This window comes from Diospyros lotus, chromosome 14 (genome assembly GCF_014633365.1).
Source record: "Diospyros lotus cultivar Yz01 chromosome 14, ASM1463336v1, whole genome shotgun sequence".
Lineage (NCBI taxonomy): Eukaryota > Viridiplantae > Streptophyta > Magnoliopsida > Ericales > Ebenaceae > Diospyros > Diospyros lotus.
Window position 1 is genome coordinate 10,281,425 of NC_068351.1, and position 6,713 is coordinate 10,288,137.

The 6,713-nt window shown below is 39.9% G+C and overlaps 1 long non-coding RNA gene across 1 annotated transcript; it reads left to right on the forward strand.

Moving 5' to 3' along the window:
- The first annotated feature begins 337 nt into the window (after positions 1-337).
- LOC127791165 (uncharacterized) lies at positions 338-1,800 on the forward strand. Its single transcript, XR_008020880.1, has 2 exons — positions 338-476; positions 685-1,800. It is a non-coding gene; the product is annotated as an uncharacterized LOC127791165 (long non-coding RNA).
- The last annotated feature ends 4,913 nt before the right edge of the window (positions 1,801-6,713 follow it).

The following is a 6,713-nucleotide window of genomic DNA, read 5'->3' on the forward strand; positions in this document are numbered from 1 at the left end:
ACGACACTGCCGTGGAAGCATGGTTTTTAGGTTTTTTGTGCATTGAAATAAGGAGGACTGGATCTATGGTTTGTGAATTTTAAATATACCCTGGCGGCGGCATTTGCTTTTAGTTATTTCACAAACGAGACTGCAAAGTCAGTCAGTCATTCGGGGCAACAGGAAATTATATAAGGAAACTGAAAAGAAAGAAACATGCACTTGTTCGGAAGTTTACGTCGAAGTCTTTTCTTTCTTTCTTTCTTTCTTTATAGAAGGGCAAGTCTTTCTTAACCACGCAGCTGCTTTTCATACTTTGTCTAGAGATTTGTCAAATTTCTTATTCGGCAAAGCAGACTCCCAATCAGTCTTCATTGTCTTGCATTTTCCCGGAAAATCTGCTGGCCAATAGCTCTATGTTGCGAAATAGCACAGCAAATGGAGTCATTCAGGCGGCGGTGGATATATATACATACGCCTGCATACACCTAGTAAATGTACGTATCTTACTTTTAAATTTCAATCAAGATACGTATTCATTATATATGTTTCATTCTTAGTTCAATGGCTAAAGCATACCCAGCCCCCTCAACTCTTACTATTTAACCATTTGGCCCCCTGAAGTTATGAAAAGACCTATTAACCCCCTCAATTTTTAATTTTGAACTTGTTATGTCCCTCACTTATCAATTTTGTCACAATCAGGTACCTCAGTCCAGCAAGTATTGCGCGTGTATCTAACGCTGGGTCTTGCGTGGGCCCCACATTGACCAGGCCAATGAGAACTTACCAGGTGTCTCGCCGTTGTAAGATAGGAAGCAGGCCAGCAGCGGACAGCCGCCGAAAGACTACCGAGGAGGATGCAGCAGCCTCCAACGCCCGCCCACGCCACTTCACAGAAGCACTCCCCACCATACCCCCCACTGCCGCCGCCGTCAGGATAGTCCTCGAACAAATTTAACATCTCATCCCTTTCCCCCCATTTCCCTTCTCATCTTGTCAGTGCCAGCGTTGATTTGGTGGACCGGATGCTTCTCCTCGCGGTTCCAGGCATGGTTCGTCGATCTGGTTTGGTTCGTCGTTGGAGAAGTTGATAGTGACGGGTGGTTGTGGGTCGCGGTCGTGCGCTTGTGCCGCCATTAATGGGGACTCTTTGATCTCGCGCACCTCTCGTTCGCCTCCCATGACGCCGGCTAGATCTGCTCGCCCACTCCCAGCCACTGCTATCGCCGCCCCACCCGACCCCAATTGACGCCGTCGCCGGCCACTAGCACGAGGAAGGCAGGCGACCGACCAACTGCTCGCCTCCCACGTCGCCGGCCAGATCTACCGCCCACTCCCAACCACTGCGTCTCCCCGTCGTCTCCCACGCCGCTGGCGACCACCGACAAAGAGCGAGAGCGATAGACGACCAACCCCCAACCCCATCGTCTCCCCACGCTGCTGGTGACCACCGACAGAGAGCGAGAGAGCAGCAGCGACGAGGGCTGGGAAGGAAGAAGAAGAAGAAGGCGAGGGGTCGCGCGGATGGCAGGAAGTCGCCGGCGACATGGAAGGCTGGGAAGAAGGAAGAAGAAGATGATGCTGCACACACCTCAATCGCATGTGCAGCTCACGCGCTGACTCAGGTGCCAAACAGGTTCAAAATTAAAAGTTGAAGGGGCTAATAATCAGTTGAGGGGCTAATAGTCACTTCCTTAAGTTCAGGGCTAAATGGTGAGAGTTGAAGGGCTGCACATGCCTTTAGACTAGTTTAATAATATTTTTATTAAATAATAATAAATAAATATAATTATAATATTTTATTATTTAATAAAATAATGTCAAGACTAAATAAAATATATTTATTATAGTTTAACCATTATCTTTAATATATATATATATATAGACAAAAACTAAAAATCAGTCCATACACCAAATCAACTTGCAGTCCAAACTGCCCAAAATGACGTCGTTCCAATTAATTAGTGGAGCTCCCTCTTTCTCCTCTTCTCATCTTCATCTTCGATGAAACCCAGCTCTTAATTCTACCAAAACCTTTTTGAATATTCTCTAAATCTTTTTCGACGAGTCTCGTCTCTCCATCCCAACTCTAAATTCTCTTTAAGAAAACCTAACTCTAATATCGACAAGAAATTTGATAGAATCCAAATCTCCTCTTCTCTTCTTCCAATTGAGACCATAGTCATTATTTTTTTAGGAATTCTTCTTTTAGATTCAATTAGGAATTAATTTTCATAAAAAAATGAGTATAATGCTCGTGACTGTGTTTTGAGTGCTTTGGTTGCGTTCTTTTTGTTGTTTTCAAGTTATTTTTAGTTTTTAATTTTCTAAAATAAAAAAAATACATTCTTCTGTTGTTTTTAAAAATGTATTTTTGAAAATAAAAAAAATTATGAAAAAAACTCAAAACAATAAAAAATTGTTTTGAGTGTTTTCATCTAAAACAAACTCAAAACTCAAAACATATTTATTTATTTATTTATATTTTATTATTATAATAAAAAAATATTATAAAATTTATTAACTTAAAAATGTATATATATTTTTAATAATATATTAACATTAAATATTTATAATTTACTTAATAATCAAATTTATTGAATAAAATATTATTAAAAAAATATTTTAAAATTTCAAAAAGAATGTGTTTTCTAATTTTTTGTTTTGAAAAATAATTTTTTAAAATGACAAAAAAAACGCGTTTTCAATTTTTTAAAAACAGATTATCCAAATAGAAAACTGAAAATAAATTCAAAACTCAAAACTGAAAATTGAAAAGTAAAGAGAACGCACCTTTACATTTTGATTAGATGAGCGTCTACTTATAGATATACATAGGAGTTTGAATACTGGGTGTGGATTGATCAACACATCACAAAATACTGACATTACCTGTAACATCTTGCATCGAGTGATACGAATGATCGGAGCAATTTACCTTAATGGGCCTATGCGAACTTCCTAGGGAGTCACCCATTTTTAAGTTAGCTCAAGTACGCTTTGTAACGCCCCATTTTTTCTCAAGCGTGCATTAACACGAGATTTCGGGAATTTTTTTTTTTTTTTTTTCAACATCAAACACACAACATAAGTCTCTCAATACATATACCTTCATCATAATCATTTCCCATCAATCCCGATCGTACCTTCTTAGCATATCAAAATTTAATAATAAATAAACTAAGACAGGTATCAACAATCACATCAGCGGAAGCAAGATCGAAACCTCAATGATATATAACCGACAATTCCTTTACAATAACCAAATCGATGTTTCACATGAAAATATCAAAATATTATATAACCTCTGAACATCGTAATCATGGACAAACCTACAAAAACTAAACATAGCCGCTACATCTCGATGATATTCTTTCCCTTGACGCCACTGCTTTTACCTGGAACGTTTGAATATTCCAGGGACATAGTCCATATTAGATGCTGAATCATCTAAGTGAGAGTTCAAAAACGTTCTCGTGCAGATATGAAAAATCATATACAAAATCGATAAATCCCGACATGCACCAGCCTAAGAGAATCCCACATAGCACTTAACCCTAACCGGGGAAAATGCAATCTCTCTAAAGGCGACACAACCACTTTGGCCCATTGGCAAAACAATCCTGCTTAAGAGGGACAACCTCGACATATGAACTCGGGAATCACCCCATTGTCATTGTTAGGCTTTACGCTCTAACTCAAAAGCATTCCAACACAACCCTAGCCCCAAGAGTGTCACATTAGCACTATCCTCGGAATCGACGACACCTCGGCATTAAGGAACCCGGGGTGGTGTCCACTCTCAGCCCCGCCACTTGGGTCCCGTAAGGTGAAGTCCATCTCAGCCCCGTCCCAAGTGGTTCACCGAGCATTAATCCTTGGTACGCATCCCAAGTGCTGTCACTCTGGACTACGTCACAGGTTACCAACCCACGTCCCGCATGGACGACACAAAATAAGCCAATGCCGAAAAATTATAATATGCATAAAATCAACATCTCAATGCATGCAATTTACCGTACGAAATTCAATGCATGTGTAAATAATTGTTTGGACAACCATAATAAACCAAGCCATAGGGATGAACATTCACAGTAAACCATTCACATGTCACTTAAAGTCTTTTCGGGTAGAACCACTCACAAGTCAAAACAAAGGTGGGGGTGAACACTCACCTTTAGGCGCAATTCGAATTTTTCTTGAAAAGCGCAATTTGCCTCGATTTGCGTGCCCTCTTCTTACTTTGCACGAGTCACTTCACCTCAAGCCGCAAGGTACCCTAATTACCCAATAATTATTAAAATATAATTTTCTCCTTAATTTTCTCACATTTTCTTATTTTCTCTTATTTTTCTTCTCTAATAATTCAAAATAAATATCTACACATCTATTTTCTCAAATATTTTTACACAATAATTCATAAAATAATTTTCCAAGAATTTTGGGAAAAAAAATCAGAATTTACCTACATGGCACGTGCCCCCACGCTCCTAGGCGCGTTTCTGCGAGTGAGGACAGCGCGTGCACTGCACGCGCCTAGTCTTCTCCGGCGAGCTGGTCGTCGGCCGGCGACCGGAATTTGATGTCGACCACACCTCCTGGAAGCTTCCTTCAATTCGATCCTGATGCCATCATTTTCAGGCCGAAAGACCTCCGGCAAGACCCTCGATCGGGCCGTTTCAGGTGCGGTATGGCCGTCCGCCTCCTTTTCCGATCTGCCCCCAAAACACCTTCAAACCACTTCCAAAATTCACAAGACTTACCATGATTTCTCCTCTTGACCCAAGGATCAAAAGCCCCTTATCCCAGACCTCTGATTTGCTCCCATTCGAGAGAAATCCAAAGTAAAATTTTTGATACATTCGGCTATAATCGAACCTCTATTTATACCCGTTTTCGAAGCTCAATCGAGCCATACCTGGTCAAATCGACGCCTCTATCATCCTTACAACCATTTAATGGCCTCAAATAGTGATGATTTCGTGCGAATCGTCCTTCCCAAAAATCCGACGATCGCGGCCATGCCTTGCCATTTTTCTATCAAATCACAGCCACAATTGGCCGATCTTAACCCAAATCCGATCCTAATCAAACCCCCACGAGGTGGGGTCCATTTTCGTACCCTTAGATGGCTTCAACGGCGCTGCCTGAAGGCTGGCCGGCGATGTCAGTGGGCATGGGCGGCCATGGCAGAGCTTCATTTTTCTGTTATTTACACTTTGGCCCCCTTAAAACTATTTCTTACATTTTGTCTCTCATTCTCAAGCCCCTGAATTATCCAACTACACCACTAAGACCCACAAGATTAATACTTCTCATTTCTCCCTTGAAACCTATGAAAAATTTCAGTTTAGACCTTCCTCGGGCAATTTTAGAAAATTACACTTAGGCCCGATTGATTTATTTGACCTTAAATCCACTCGATTCAACCTGAAACCACTTAAGGGTTGTTCTATACATCGAATACTAGTCCTTGACACTCTCTGTTGACTTTTTGGACATTGTTTACAGCAATTCGGTAATACGACCTATTGGGCAGCTGTATTTTTGCTGTACTGAAAACTGTTCCCGATCTTCTTTCTTTTATCACTAAAAATCATAATTTTAATTGCTCGTCGATACTATACCATTTTCCTTGGCTATCTAGGGTCCGAGGTACTCCCTTTGATTAATTCGATCGTCCAAAGCTGTGTTAGTGTGCCCTATAGTCTTATTTTTCCCAAAATTTCAATTATGCCCTTTATCAAATATCATTTTTATCCTCAAAATTATTCTCGGGTGTTACACGCTTAACTCGGGAATTTCTTGCCTATATTCAACCCAAAAGGTATCCAGTTGGTATTATTTTCTTTATTTCTTATTCTTAATAGATACTACCCTTATCTGGGCTCTTGAGGTATTACATTCCCCTCATCTTGAGCACATGACATCCTCATCATGTGACCTTATAACTGGTCCCAGATCTTCTTCCCTTTGGGGGCTATCATCCTAGAAGCATGTCAGAAGCCGCTCCTTGAACAGACCCTTAAGCCCCGGTGCCACTCCCCGCCCTCATCGGACTGCTTTCACCAAAGGTCGATTTTGATATCACCTGTAACATTCCGCATTGAATGATATGAAAGATCAGAATAACTTACCCTGATGGATCTACGCGAATTTTTCAGGAAGTCTCCCATCCTTGAGCTTTCCCAACTCAAGCACGCTTAATTTCAGAATTTCTTGTCTAGATTCAATCCAAAAAGTATCCAACTAGTGTTATTTTATTCCTTACTTATTCTCGATATATACTACTTTTCTCTAAACTCTTGAAGTATTGCATTACCCCTCTTGAAATTTGGAATCTTCAAAATGGCTAGAATGAAGTGCACAACATAGTAATGAAATATCATCATATTTATAGTGTTAATGCTTTAATGGTGGAAGATTTGACGAGGTAAATAGCATAAGAATTAGCAAAGAACAAGAAGATTGTATTGGTGGACAAAGTGAACAAATTGATAGCACTCAAGTTAACTCGCAGGATGCACTTTCAACTAATATAATTATTCAAAATTCAACAAAAGTTAAAATCAAAGAACAACCAAAAGAATCTACAAAGATTCCATTGAAAAAATAGTTTTGCAAGCTGAAGCTCAAAAAATTACCGGACTTATGGTGTGTGTTATGTTAAAGGTTACGATATTAAAACCTGTTTAGTTGCCAAGGAAAAAATGCAAGAGAAGATATAATAT